Source organism: Odocoileus virginianus, chromosome 5 (genome assembly GCF_023699985.2).
Source record: "Odocoileus virginianus isolate 20LAN1187 ecotype Illinois chromosome 5, Ovbor_1.2, whole genome shotgun sequence".
NCBI classification, from domain to species: domain Eukaryota; kingdom Metazoa; phylum Chordata; class Mammalia; order Artiodactyla; family Cervidae; genus Odocoileus; species Odocoileus virginianus.
Genome location: NC_069678.1, coordinates 80,525,934 through 80,541,309, shown reverse-complemented (window position 1 = coordinate 80,541,309; position 15,376 = coordinate 80,525,934). Strand labels below are relative to the sequence as shown.

Genomic DNA, 15,376 nt, shown 5'->3' with positions numbered 1-15,376 from the left:
TTTCTAGCTGGGTCACAGGCCAGATGGGAATGTAGGCCCAGAAGGAGAAAAGCATGCACAAAGGCCCAGAAGAGAGCATGTGTCTCTTGTGTATGTGTTCAGTCATGTTTGACTCTTTGCGACTCTATGGAGGATAGTTCGCCAGGCTCCTCTGTCCATGGGATTTTCCAGGCAAGAATACTGGAGTGGATTGCCATTTCCTACTCCAAGGGATCCTCCCAGCCCAGGGATCCATCCCATGTCTCCTGCATCTCCTGCATTGCAGGCAGATTCTTTACTGTCTGAGCCAGGAGGGAAGCCGGTGTCTCTTGGGGAATCCTGGAAATTGTGTCATGAAGGAGGCAGAGGATGGTGAGGGATGAAGCACAAGGTAAACATGAAGAGCCTTGTAAGCCAAGATAAGGAATGCATTCTTTTTTTTTTTTCTTTTTTTCAGCTTCACCACAGAGCTTGCAGGGTTTTAATTCCCCTACCAGAGGTTGAACCTTGGCCCTCAGCAGTGAAAGCACAAAGACCTAACCACTGGTCCACCAGGGAATTCCCAAGAATGCATTCCTTATGTTCTGAGCAATGAGAGCAAATTTGTATTCAAGAATCATTACAGACTGCAGAGTGAATTAAAGATACAAACTGAAAATCATTTGAAGATAAAACATTGTTGAAACAATATAGGCAAAAGAGGGAGAGCCATGGGTAGATTTGACAGGTGTTTCTCATGGTAAAGAACCCTCCTGCCAATGCAGGAGACACAACAGATGCAGGTTCAATCCCTGGGTCAAGAAGATCTCCTGGAGGAGGATGTGGCAACTCACTCCAGTATTCTTGCCTGGAGAATCCCATGGACAGAGGAGTCTGGCGGGCTACAATCCATAGGGTCACACAGAGTTGGACACGACTAAAGCAAAGGAGGTCAAAAAAAAGGCCACATTTGGTGAGGATTAGGTAACCAGCAAATCCTGATCCTAAAAAACTACTCACTACAAAATAAGATTACAACTCTTCTTGTTGAGAATCTTTCTCTTTATTGGTAGTATTTTCCTCCTCTGCTTTTCCAGGTGATACACTCACTTCTGGGACCTCATTGGGTAGATTAACCAGCCCCAAGAATACTGTTTATGGGTTAAGGCTTGAGGGTGTCAGTGGATTGATGACCCAGATTGGTTGGTCAATTGCCCCATTGCAGTACACACTGCTGAATACCTTTCTCCAGTTCAACGTGACATTCCTTTCTCCAATTTGCACATGACCTTGCCACTGGCCTTAGTTGAGAAACACAGGTTAAGTTAAATTTTCTTTCACAAATATTTGCAAATATTGGGTTGGCCAAAACAAGAATTGGTCTCTCCAGGGGTTTGGATCTGTAGCATGGAATCTCTGAAGCTGGCCAGTGTTCAGAAAGCCAAAGAAGGATGAAGGAAACACTCTGAAAGGAACAGAGATGTAGAATGGAAAGGACCTGATCAATAGTCAATTTCTTGAGTCTCCAGCCTCCTGATGCCCAGCTTTGTCCTTGTTCTAAGGTCAGCCTCACCTCTAACATTTGCAAGGCCCAGGACAGCAATATAAATAGGAGCACACATACCATATGTCAAAATACTTTAAAATTATAAATCAAAGGAATGAATGATTAATTAAGCAAAATGATTAAGCATATTCTATGCTCCTATCTTGCCAAATATACCTCCATGCAAACCTGGAAGACTGTTCAAATTTAGAATTCACAAATCCTTTGATTTCTGACTCCCATCTCTTTTAACCCCTGGCTTCATCCTGCACTGTGAAGGGGATCCTTGTGCACATGTCCAAGCTCCTTGCATCCATTCTGCTATAAACAGCTGTTCCTTGACCACCCCTTGGGTCTAACAGTATTGACGTTGACAATTCTATCTTGGTGGATAAGTTCCCTTAACCATACTGACTTCTCATCTTACGAGGAGAAAGTCTGTGTGCCCTGCCCTGGACCCTTTCTCGGGTCTAATAGGGGCTGTTTATATAAATTCCTTGTTTATTTAAGTAGGCTCCAACTAGATTGTTACTTGCAACCCAAGAATCCTAAATAAGGCTGCTGTCTTTACCCCCTGAACCACTGTCCAATTTCCTCTCTCTCTTCCCCATAAGGCCGCTAGTAGTGACAGGAGGTAGAGGAGGTCATGGCAACCCACTCTAGTTTTCTTGTCCAGTATTCATAATAGAGGAGTTTGGTGGGTTACAGTCCATGGAGTCGCAAAAGGTTGGATGCAACTGAGTGAATGAGCAGTGAGAGGGGGAGGGCTTCCTCATGAACCCTAATGCCTACAGAGTGGGCCAGAAGAAAGGAGGATTGATTCCTACATTAGTAGTAAGTTATTTTGGTCAATCACTGTGACTTTCCTCTCTCACTGGCTATGTGTTATACTTCCAATTAGCTATTTTGAGCTTCATGGGCAGCCTCAAATCTTGAAAGAGCATTTTATTTCATTCTTGCATCTTCTGGCACCATACTGAACATCATATCAGAGTTTATGGGCCCTGCCTCCCATCTGACTTGGGAGTCCTCCAAAACAGAATGTCACATATTCGGTACTATATCATTTATCAGGTCTTGAAGCCATCTCTGTTGGAGGATGCTCTGGTCCTCTCCCTTGGGAAGTTCTGAGTATTTTCTTTGGAGAGAACCCCCACACACATATACTAGGCTTGGCTCCTGTCCATGATTCCTGTCTCCAACTCTACACCCACACTTAGGATGGTAATGATCTGCCTTCGACCACATAGTCAAATGCCACCATGATCATGGTGTCCAAGTCTTCCCGCTAGACCTGTGTCAGAGCCTGATTCTTGGTGGTGTGTGAATATAACTAGTGAAGAAAAACCACTGGCACACTTACAGATCAATAATAGCCAGGTACCAGAAGCAATCTGGGCTTCCCTGATGGCTCAGATGGTGAAGAATCAGCTTGCAATGCAGGAGACCCAGGTTTGATCCCTGGAGAAGGGAATGGCAACCCACTCTAGTACTCTTGCCTGGAGAATTCCATGGACAAAGGAGCCTGGTGGGCTACAGTCCATGGGGTCACAAAGAGTCGGACACGACTGAGCGGTTAACACTGACTGACCAGAAGCAATCAACCTAGAACTGTGAAATACATGGGCAAATGAGATTAGTCTAGCACTTGACACACCTTCTATCTCTCTCAGAATTTACCTGTGATTTCCCACTTTCAATCCAGAAACTCTGTTTTAAAGGGTGTTCCATTTGTTCCATTTAAATGGTGTCTCACTATCAGACAGACTTGATAACAAGAACTGTAGACCTTCTCTCTTCTTTATTTTTCTAGCATAGCACCTACTTAGATGTCCTCAAAACTGATATTAGCGTGCATCAGCAATTGCTAGGACAACCTTAAGCTAAGGAGCTCAGCAAAGTCGCCAAGGCCTTGAACTCCCAAAAGGGGTCAAGGGAGTAAGGGATTTGACTTCCTTCTGGATTTTAAGCTGACTTATGAATTGGTGCTCTGGGTCTGTCCTGATAATGCCAAGTTAGAGCACAAGACTTCTGTAATCCTAGAAGAGTTCTTCATGAACATTATGAATATTTCCATATTTTCATAGTTGATAGGGTAGGACTAGTTGTTAATAATAAGATCTTCTCATGGCCTGTTCTTACACACTGCGTGACATGTCATTCTCTTTTACTGAGATCGACTTGTAAAGTCTCCCATGTGTTCTAGTACTACTATTGTATTAGCATGACATTTTCAGATTTAAGTGACAGGAAACTTTGTTGCCGTTGTTCAGTTGCTAAGTTGTATCCAACTCTTCACAACCCCATAGACTGCAGCACAACAGGCTTCCCTGTCCTTCACTATCTCCTGGAGTTTGCTCAAATTCATGTCCACTGAGTCGATGATGCCATCCAACCACCTCATCTATTACCCACTTCTCCACCTGCCCTCAATCTTTCCCAGCATCAGGGTCTTTTTCCAGTGACTTGGCTCTCTGCATCAGGTGGCCAAAGCATTGGAGCTTCAGCTTTAGTGTCAGTCCTTCCAATGAATATTTAGGGTTGATTTCCTTTAGAATTGACTGGTTTGATCTCCTTGCAGTCCAAGGGACACTCAAAAATCTTCTCCAGCACTAGAGTTGGAAAGCATCAATTCTTCGCTCAGCTTTCTTTGTGGTTCAACTTTCACATTTGTACATGACTACTGGAAAAACCATAGCTTTGACTATATGGACCTTTGTTGGCAAAGTGATGTCTCTGTTTTTTATTACTCTGTCTATGTTTGTCATAGCTTTTCTTCCAAGGAGCAAATGTCTTTTTATTTTGTGGCTGCAGTCACCATTTGCAGTGATTTTGGAGCCTAAGAAAATAAAATCTGGTTAAGTCAAATAAACATGCTTAAGTTGAGTGTGTGCATGCTTAGTCATGTCTGACTATTTGCAACCCTATGGACTGTAGCCTGCCAGGCTCCTCTGTCCATGGGATTCTTCAGGCAAGAATATTGGAGTGGGTTGCCAGTTCCTCCTCCGGGGATCTTCCCAACCCAGGAATCAAACCCACAGCTCCTGTGGCTCCTGCATTGGCAGCCAAATTCTTTACCACTGAGCCACCTGGAAAAAGCCCTAAGCTTAAGTTGAGGTGCTCAAATAATGCTACTAGGAATCAGATACATTCTCAGTCCTCCTTCCCTTTGATGTTCCCTTAAGTGGTGACAAGGAGAGCATCCAGCAACCCCAGGCCTACATTCCACATGCTCAGCAATGCCATCTAGCAAAGTGCAAGTTTCTCCTTATAGTTACAGAAAAATTCTGAGGGTTAAATTTCAATGGCTTAACTTGGATCACACACTCACCCCGAACCAACCCCTCAGCCTAGTTAGATGGAATGTTCTAATTGGACAGGCCTAGGTCATATGGCGGAGAAGGAAATGGCAACCCACTCCAGTATTCTTGTATGGAGAATCCCAGGGACAGAGGAGCCTGGTGGACTGCCTTCTATGGGGTCGCACAGAGTCGGACACGACTGAAGTGACTTAGCAGCAGCAGCGGCATCAGGTCATATGGCACTCCTAGAAGCAGAGTATGAGGCCAGCTATACCCAAGATACATAGATATAGAATTGGGAAGGGCAGTTTTAAAGAAAATCTGGGCAGACAAAAAAAAAACATATTCACTACTTTTTTTAATATATATGTTCACTACTCAAAGACCCATTGCCCATGTTTTTCCAAGGTTTTGGAGAATATGAATATATGTATATAAACATAAATAATGAATATATAAATATTACATATAAATGAATAAGTAAGCACTTGCAGATAAATTCAAATGACCACTCACTTTCTCCAATAACCTCTGAGTAGTAATAAGGGTTCCTGAAACCCCAGTCCCTTCACATTGCTAGACCTACACAAGACAGATAAAATCTACCCTGTTAATGTTCTATTCAGTCATAGAGATTTTATAATACCTGCTCTGACATCCAATTCTGGAAACAACTGACTCCATAGGAAGTGGCTAAGCCATCCTGTATAAGGAACACAGTGTGCTGGACTATTTTAGACTGTCTATTCAGAGCCAGGAAATCCACACAAACCCAGAATTTACCTGATTTTTTTCCTTCACCATCACAAAAGGGGATATGGAACCCAGAACTGATGCAGTTAATCAGTAGTTCTTTAAGGTGATCTAAAAAATCATCCCTCTCAGACCATATAGACTTACTGCACTATCTTCTGAAGGTTCTGGGCTTCCAACTTCAAGATTATGGGCATACCTTATGCTCAGTCAACAGCCCATTCTTAGAGAAACTATTCCAGGTTTGGTCCTTCTATTTCTACCTTTTGGATTTTAGGAATCCCCCAAATTAAAGGACCCAGAATGGAAACAGGGAGGGTGGGAATTTTAGACTCTTCCTTGCTTTGATTTTCCTGGGTAAGGGTAGAACACTACGAAATGCTTCCAGTGAACACTTTAAAGAGTCTGGACTTGATCCCTATAATGTACCTACCTTTGCCAAGCACTGCCAGGGTCCAATATATAACTACAGATTTAAATGGAAAAAAAAAAATAACTACAGATTTTTCATCTCTTCTATCATTTCCACCACTCCTGTAGGTTACTCACGCCAGTCAATCAGTACTAAAGCAAAACCACATCTTATCCATTCTATTTTTGTCTTGGGGAATGGCTTGGGAGCTTGCTACTTGTGAATTCACTATCAAGCCATACTTACTGCTTGGTGCTTTTCTTGGCTCCTCATCTTCCTAGGATCCTTACTCCACAAGACAAAGATGGGCTCTTCACCTGCCTGGGGCTCCTGGGTGGGTCGAAGACAGCTCAAACTCTAGGCCCATCTCCACTCCCTCTTCCCCAGATGCTCTTCAACCTTAGGAGAGCTGGAATTTCTTCTTGGCCTAGAGCCTTCTCATGCCCCACTTCCTCCAGCATTCTACCTTTTAGGACTCTGAAGTATCCACCCTCAGAGCTCTTTCTCCAAACCTCTAAGGGCACTAGTAGGGCTTTCATATGTACCTTGAAGTCTTCATGGATAGTAGTCATTGGAGTTCTTGCTGGGTATCTACAATCACCTCAATTGATGGAGTTTCCTTCATCCCATGACTTGAGCTGCCTCCCTTCCTCCTTTTCCTATGTTAATTTCAATAACTGGAAGAATCTAAAAGACTATTCTGGGTCTCACAGCTGAAATTTTCCCCAAAGCCTTACTTTAGGATAACACTAGTCCTTCCCTATTATACAGAGAACTTGATTCATACTGTTTAGAACTTTGGCTTCTGTTTCCTCTGTCTCCTATAAGTGTGTCTCCAACCCCAATTCAAAAGTAGGCACCTTTAAAGAAAAAGGACTTCCCTGGTGGCTCAGAGGGTAAAGCATCTGCCTGCAATTCAGGAGACCTGGGTAGGCTACAGTCCACAGGGTTACAAAGAGTCAGACACTACTGAGCGACTTCACTTTCTTCCTTTTTTTAAAGAAAAAAAAAGTATGCATCTTTTCTCACACCCTCCAATAGAGCATAGAAGAAAATCGGAACGACCTTATGACTATAAACCTTTCCAACTGCTAAAATGGTCTGAGTGTTTGGCACTCAGCCAGCTAACACTGAGACCCTGGTAGCCTTGAAAACTCCCTTTGTCAGACTCAGAGGTTCTGCTATCACTTCTCCACTAGTGGTATCCACCACTTGTAGTATCTCAGCAGAGGGCCCAACCAAGAGCACACTTTCCTCATGCCAGAGGTTGCCTTCTCCCCAAATACTCTCAACTTTTGGATCTCATAAATCTCTAACTGAATGGCCTTTCCTTTCACCTGTCCCCAGCAATTAGGCCAATGACTCTGGTGACAGTTGGAACTATCATTTTCATGTAGGAGAAATTCTAACCATATCCAACACTGAAAATCTGTTCCCTGGTATCTGCCTAGTACTGCAGCCCAGTTCACATCTTTAGAAACTTGAGTAAGGCTGTGTTCTCTCTCCTCCTGAAGACCTTACTGGGCCCTCTATCTGCCCAGGTACCTAACAGAAAAGTTGCACATCTTTTCAATTTCAGATTTTTCACAGTTATTTTAAATCCCACAATGCATAGAGATTTCTAGAAGTCTACATCTACCACCATGCACAAATTTTGTAATGTTATCTTTGTCATTATCCTAAACATTTATTGGCTTTATTTCTAGATACAGTGATGAGTTCATAGTATGGATATAAATTTCAATAAGATTTATAAGAATTCCAGGTAGAATCCCCAAAATATAACCACATATCCTCAGCTTTATTTGCTTCCAATTATCAAATGAGATTATATTATTTAGTAACCTTTTGTACCTTATTTAGTCTAGCATGAACACCCACTTCCCTACTTGTAGAAATTAATCCCTCCTCAGCTATTTCAGACACTCTCTCCAGGGTCTTTTGAGTCCTCAAGAATAAGTTCTACAGGAACTTACATGGGGTCCAGTGGCTAAGACTCCACACTTCCAGTGCAATGGGCCTGGGTTCAATCTCTAATCAGACAACCAGATTCCACATGCTCAACTAAGAGTTTGCATGCCACAACTAAAGATCTTGCACATCTCAACTAAGACCCAATAGCCAAATTAGAGAAAAGAAAAGAATACGTTTTTCAATGGCTGGTCATCTTGCCACCATACTACTATTTCAGCTTATGTCAGATGACTCCCAGGAACTTTAACTGGGCTAGGGGATTTGCCCAAAACCACAGATGTTTCAGTGTTCTTTTAACACCTTCACATTATCTGCATTGTCAACTTTGTCACCTGCCAACTTTGATCCAAGATTTTCACCTAAACATTAGCTTCGGGTTTTAAATCTTTAATACTGAATGTGTTCAACATGACAGAACACTTATTAGACACATAACTGTTTCAAAAGAATTCACCTTTAAGAATTGTATTTAACATGTAAGATTGGACAGTGTGATATTAACTAAAAGGTAGACACATAGATCAATGGAACAAAATAGAGAATTCAGAAATAGTCCCACACATATATTCTCAACTAACTTGACAAAAGTGCAAAGGCGGTTCAATGGAGAAAGGATAGTCTTTTCAACAAATGGTGGTGAAACAATTAGATACCCACATGCAAAAAAAGAACAAACAACAACACATATCACATTTTATATAAAAATTAATTCAATGTGGACTGTAGACCTAAATGTAAAACCTAAAACTATGAACCTTGTAGAAGAAAACACAGGAAAAAAATCTTTCTTTGATATGACATAACAGAGCAATCCATAAAAGAAAAAAATTGGTAAACTGGACTTCCTCAAAATTAAAAACATCTGCTTATGAAAGTGGAGAAGGCAATGGCAACCCACTCCAGTACTCTTGCCTGGAAAACCCCATAGACGGAGGAGCCTGGTGGGCTGCAGGCCATGGGGTCGCTAAGAGTCGGACACGACTGAGCGACTTCACTTTCACTTTTCACTTTCATGCATTAGAGAAGGAAATGGCAACCCACTCCAGTGGTCTTGTCTGGAGAATCTCAGGGATGGGGGAGCCTGGTGGGCTGCCATCTATGGGGTCGCACAGAGTCCGACACGACTAAAGCAACTTAGCAGCAGCAGCGGCAGCTTATGAAAGAAACTGTTGGATTTCCCTGGTGGTCCAATAGTTAAGAATCCACTTTGCAATGCAAGGGACACCAGTTCAATCCTTGATCCAAAGAGCTCCACATGCCACGGGGCAACTCAGGCCATGTGCCACAACTAATGAGCCTGAGCTTTGGAGCCCACAGGCCCCAACTACTGAGCCCCTGTGCCACAACTACCGAAGCCTGTGCACCCTAGATCCTGTACTGCACAAGAGAGCCACCACAATGAGAAGCCCTTGCACCACAGCTAGAGAGTGGCCCCTGCTCGCCACAACTAGAGAAAGCCCATGTGCAGCAATGAAGATCCAGCACAGCCAAAAATTTAAAAAAATAAATACATAGATAATTGTTTTAAAAAGATTCTGTTAAGAGAATAAAAGAAAGGTACAGGCTGAGAAAATATTTGCAAGTCGTATACAACAAAGGACTTGTATCCAGAATATATAAAGACCTTAATAATAAGAAAATAAATCACTTCATAAAAAATGGGCAAGAGATATGGACAATTCACCAATAAAGATAGACAGCACATTAAAATATGCTTAAAACCATTAATCAATAGGGAAATGCAAATTAAAACCACAATGAAACACTAAATGCCTATTAGAATGGCTTAAAAAAGCAAACCCTGACAATACCAAGTGTTGGTGAGAATGTGGCACAAATGGAATGTTCATATATGGCTGGTGAGAACTTAAAATTGTACAGCCACTTTGGAAAATAATTTGGCAGTTTATTATATAATTAAATATACAATTACTATATGATCCCCAAATTCCACTCCTAGGTATTTACCTAAGAAAAATGAAGATTTACATTCAGACAAAAACCTGCACACAAGTGTCCAAAGCAATTTCATCCAAAGTCACAAAAAAACTGGAAACAATACAAATATCTTTTAACTGGTGAATGGATAAACTATGGTATGTCCATAAAATTGAATGCTACTCAGCAGTAAAAGGAATAAATTACTGATACACTCAACAACATGAATAAATCACAAATGCATTGTGCTAAGTGAAAGAAATCAAACTCAAAAAACTACATGCTTTATGATAATTCTATTTATGTATTATTCTGGAAAAGACAAAATTACGGAAACAGAAACCAGTGACTGTCAGGGATTGGGATGGAGGAGGGTGTTGATTACAAACATGCAGTATGAGGGACTTTTTTAGGATAATACAACTATTCTGTATTTTCATTGTTGTGGTAGTGAAATGACTGTACGCATTTGTCTAAACCAGTGCTTCTCAATAGGGGGCAATCTGCTCCCTAGAGGCTATCAGACATTGTCTGAAGACATTCGTGGTTGTCACAATGCAAAGAGGGAGTGATATTGGCATCTAATGGGTAGAAGCCAGAGACACTGCTAAACATTTTACAATGCAACAGGACACCCCCCACAGCAAAGAATTATCTGCCCCCAAGTGTCAGTAGTGCCAAGGCTGAGAAACCCCAGTCTAAACCAGAGATCAGAAAATTACAGCCCCAGTCAATTCTAAAGGAAATCAACCCTGAATATTCATCCAAAGGACTGATGCTGAAGCTGAAACTCCAATACTTTGGCCACCTGATGCAAAGAGCCAACTCATTGAAAAAGACCCTGATGCTGAGAAAGACTGAGAGCAGGAGAAGGGGGAGACAGATGATGAGATGGTTGGATGGCATCACCAACTCAATGGACATGAGTCTGAGCAAACTCTGGAGAGAGTAAAGGACAGGGAAGCCTGGCATTCTGCAGTTCATGGAGTTGCAAAGAGTCAGACACTACTTAGTGACTGAACAACAATATATATTAAATTTCAGTGTTCATAAATAAAGTCATGTTCATTCATTTATGTATTATCTGGTGATCCAAAGGCAGAGCTGAGTATTTGTGACAGACTGTGTGTCCACAAAGCCTAAAATATTTTTCTTTACAGTTAAGTCTAAACCCACAAAAATATACACAAAAAATAGTATATTTTACTTATGTAAAAATTTTAAGGTAAATTTTTAAATGTGAAATTATAGATGCCTATATTGAATTACTACAAGCTGTGTTAAATACACTCCTTTCTATAAATATGCTTGTCTTTTCTGATGCTCCTGATAGAAGGCAAATAGCAAATAATAGGAATTCATTGCTGGCTGTGTTCTGATGTGAAAGTTTTCCTGTATAAAAAAAAATCATATGCAACATCTCTGACCATGAAGAATCTCACTCGGGCTCCTGGATACAGGGACAGTTCTCTGGACAAGACTTCTGTGGTGAAGCAGCTAATATCCCATGCACTTGTCATCAGACCAGTGATGGGGTCTGACTGGGTTTCTCTGACTGTGACTGCCCATGAACTGTATGGGGCATTTATCACACTGTCTCAGACAGACCAGCTGACCATCATCATGCACATGGGCCTAAGAGCCTATCAATTAGCTCTTGTCCTTTAGCCCCTGTCCAAACACTTAAATGCCCTGGCCCTAGAACTGTAGTCATGATATCAGTCCCCTTCAGACCCTGAAAGCGTGATCAGGCATGAGCTCCCTGTCTCCTACCATCCCTCATCTCCACTTGGACAAACTATCAGTTAATTAGCTAACGCAGGTAAAAATGCTTGAAGCTGAAAAATGCTCAGCTGGGCTATTAAAATAACCATCTGCTGGGTCCTCTCCCTTCACTTCCTGCCCCTCCAAAGTCAGCTCACAGGACTGTGGGTGGGAAAACTCCACAGGAAGTGGCTGAGTGGTCATTCATGTTCCAGGCCGGAACCCCATCCCCCAGTCTCCCAATACTGATGCTCTGGATTCAGCCAACTAGTATTGCAAATCCTGAGGTCCAGCTTTTTTCTTTGAGAGGAATTGGCAGCATGGCAGGTCTGGGTTCCCCCAAAGTATCAAATTTTGGTTATCTTTGATTACTTTCTTCAGCTAGATAGACCATTTAGAAAGTCAGAACAGCCTTTTGAAAAGATTATGTGGGAATCACAGCATTATTTGCTCCAAGATTACAGAGCTTTCAAACCGACATTCCCAGGGCCCAAACTCAATTCTCCATCTCTCAGTTTAAGCTGCTCTGGGAGCCAGGAGAAATCCCTGTTCAGAAAGTTGATCCCCGCAGGACAGAGTGATGGCTAGAGTACTCCTAGGTGCTGAAGTTCCATGCAGTTATCAAATGCCAAAACAGGAAGGTGCCCAGGGTTGACACCCATGTTACTCCTGCCCATCTCCCCTTTCTGAAAGGTATTTCCATGGAGTAGGACTGAAAATAGCTGACCTCAATCTCCCAAAGCCCAATTGCAGAAGAGTTGAGAGCAGTTTCATTGTAGTCATATTTGGGCAATTCCTGTCTGTTCTCTGATGATCCTTGGGGAGCAGTTAAAGTATCTTATTTCACCCTGTATCTCTATCATCCATCCTCTCCAGCTCCATTCCTAAGGCCTCATCATTACTCATCAGGGCAGTTCCTACAGCTTCCTCTCTCGGAATTCCCATCACCCTCTTTGTCCGTGCTGACCCTCAGCTCTCCTCCTCTGCAACCAGGCAGATCATTCAAAAGCACAATTGTGACAGTATCATTCCCTGAAAGTATCTGATAGCGCTATAATTTACAGGGCAAGTCCAAAATTAGCAACTTGATAATCAAATCTCTTCAAAATCTTGTCCCACTTCCAACCTATTATGCTCATCCCATACCAGGCAATTTCCCCTTCCCCACCTGTGACTTGAGCATGCCAGCCTCTGTGCCCAGGCTCACACTTTTTTCCCCTTCTGGAATGGCCTCTCCACCTTGTCTCCGTCCATGAGAAGACTTTCCTCAAAAGACAGCCAAGGGGTTCCCTGGTGGCTCAGTGGTAAAGAATTTGCCTTCCAATGCAGAGACACAGGTTCAATCCCTGGTCCAGGAAGATCCCACATGCCATGGAACAAATAAGCCTGTGCACCACAAGTATTGAGCCCGTGCTCTAAAGCCCAGAAACTGCAACTGCTGAGCCCATGAGCTGCAGCTACAGAAGCCCTTGTGCCCTTGAGCTGGTGCTCTGCAACAAGAGAAGCCACCACAATGAGAAGCCCATGCACCACAACTAGAAAGTAAGCCCCCACTTGCTACAACGATATGTCAAGGCTGTATATTATCACCCTGCTTATTTAACTTATATGCAGAGTGCATCATGCAAAATGCTGGGCTGGATGAAGCACAAGCTGGAATCAAGATTGCCAGGAGAAATATCAATAACCTCAGATATGCAGATGACATCACCCTTATGGAAGAAAGTGAAAGTGAAAGTGAAGGTCACTCAGTCACATCCAATTCTTTGTGACTGAAACTATATAGTCCATGGAAGTCTCCAGGCCAGAATACTGGAGTGGGTAGCCTTTCCCTTCTCCAGGGGATCTTCTCAACCCAGGGATCAAACCCAGGTCTCCCACATTGCAGGCAGATTCTTTACCAGCTGAGCCACAAGGGGATCACAAGAATACTGGAGTGGGTAGCCTATCCCTTCTCCAGAGGATCTTCCTGACCCAGGAACCAGAGTCTCCTGCATTGCAAACGAATTCTTTACCAACTGAGCTATGAGAGAAGCCCCTGGCAGAAAGCAAAGAGGAACTAACAAGCCTCTTGATGAGCCTCTCCTCTTAAGAGAGTGAAAAAGCAGGCTTAAAACTCAACATTAAAAAACGAAGATCATGGCATCCGGTCCCATCACTTCATGGCAAATATATGGGGCAACAATGGAAACAGTGACAGATTTTATTTTCTTGGGTTCCAAAACCACTCCAGAGATGGTTGCATGGCATCACTGACTCCATAGACATGAGTTTGAGCAAACTCTAGGAGATAGTGAAGGACAAGGAAGCCTGGTGTCCTGGGGTCGCAAAGAGTCAGACACAACTGAATGACTGAACAACAACACCTTGCCACAATTAGAGAAAAGCCTGTGCAGCAACAAAGATACAAAAATACATAAATACATAAAATACAAAATACATAAATGAGACAAAAGTCAGCCCAAATGCTACCTCCTCCATGAAGCTTTCCATAGCTCACCCTTGAATTCCCAGAGCACTTTGCTAGTTGTTCTCTAGGGCCTGCTCTGCTTTTTATGACTGCTGTTAACATACAGATGTACTCTCCCCCATGGGACAGTAGGCATCTTAAGAAAATCTTATCATCTAGCATGCAGCATACAGTAAGTGCTGGTAATCATTAGTTATTGATGCACAAACTGCCACAGACAGATTATAGGCTAATGAGAGCATGAATCAGAGGAAAAGAACTGGGATAGAGGGAGAACCACTAATCACTATCAAAAAAGAATGGTCAACAAGGTCAAAGGCGTAACTGTCTTAATGACAACAACTTAAAAGCCCTGGACCTTGTGCTACCCATCACATTTACTCATCATATCCACTCTGTTTTATAGGTACTATTCTCATCTAAGTTAGTTAGATGAAAAATTGAGGCTCTGGGAGGGCAAATTCATTTTTTCAGCCACCAACCTCCTTGTTGGTCTATAAACACTCCTTACAGAGCTCACTTCGGAAGCACATATCCTAAAATTGGAATGATACAGAGAAGATTCGCATGGCCCCTGTGCAAGGATGACATGCAAATCCCTGAAGCATTCCATATTTTTTTGTATTCTAACACATATGTATGGAATCTAGAAAAATGGTACTGAGAATTTATTTAGAGGGCAGCAATGGAGAAACAGAGAATACACTTAAGGACATGGGGAGAGGGGAGGAGAGGGTGAGATGTATGGGAAGAGTAACATGGAAACTTACATTACCATGTGTAGAATAGATAGCCAACGGGAATTCGTTGTATGGCTCAAGAAACTTAAACAGGGACTCTGTCCCAACCTAGAGGGGTGGGATGGGTAGAGAGATGGGAGGGAGGTTCAAAAGGGAGAGGATATATGCATACCTATGGCTGATTCATGTTGAGGTTTGATAGAAAACAACAAAATTTTGTAAAGCAATTATCCTTCAATTAAAAAAAAAAAATTAAAAAAAAAAAACCCAAACACACACCTTACATACTACCACCTCAGAGCCTTTATACTTGTTCTACTCTCAGCTGAAACATTCTTCCCCCAAGTATAGACAGGGCTTGCTGCCTCCCTTCTTATAGGTCTTTTATCAAATATCACATTATTAGGCTTCCTGTCTCCACCATATAAAAAGTGGCAAATAACTAACCCCCTGGCATTTCATCTCCCTCTCACTTGCTTTAGCACCATATCACTTGTTTCTATCCTTCATATTACATAT

General features: G+C 42.3%; 1 non-coding gene across 1 annotated transcript; it reads left to right on the top strand.

Annotated features, from left to right (window-relative positions):
* The first annotated feature begins 14,629 nt into the window (after positions 1-14,629).
* On the top strand, positions 14,630-14,736 carry LOC139035317 (U6 spliceosomal RNA). The gene has a single exon (XR_011487987.1). It is a non-coding gene; the product is annotated as a U6 spliceosomal RNA (small nuclear RNA).
* Positions 14,737-15,376: the final 640 nt, after the last annotated feature.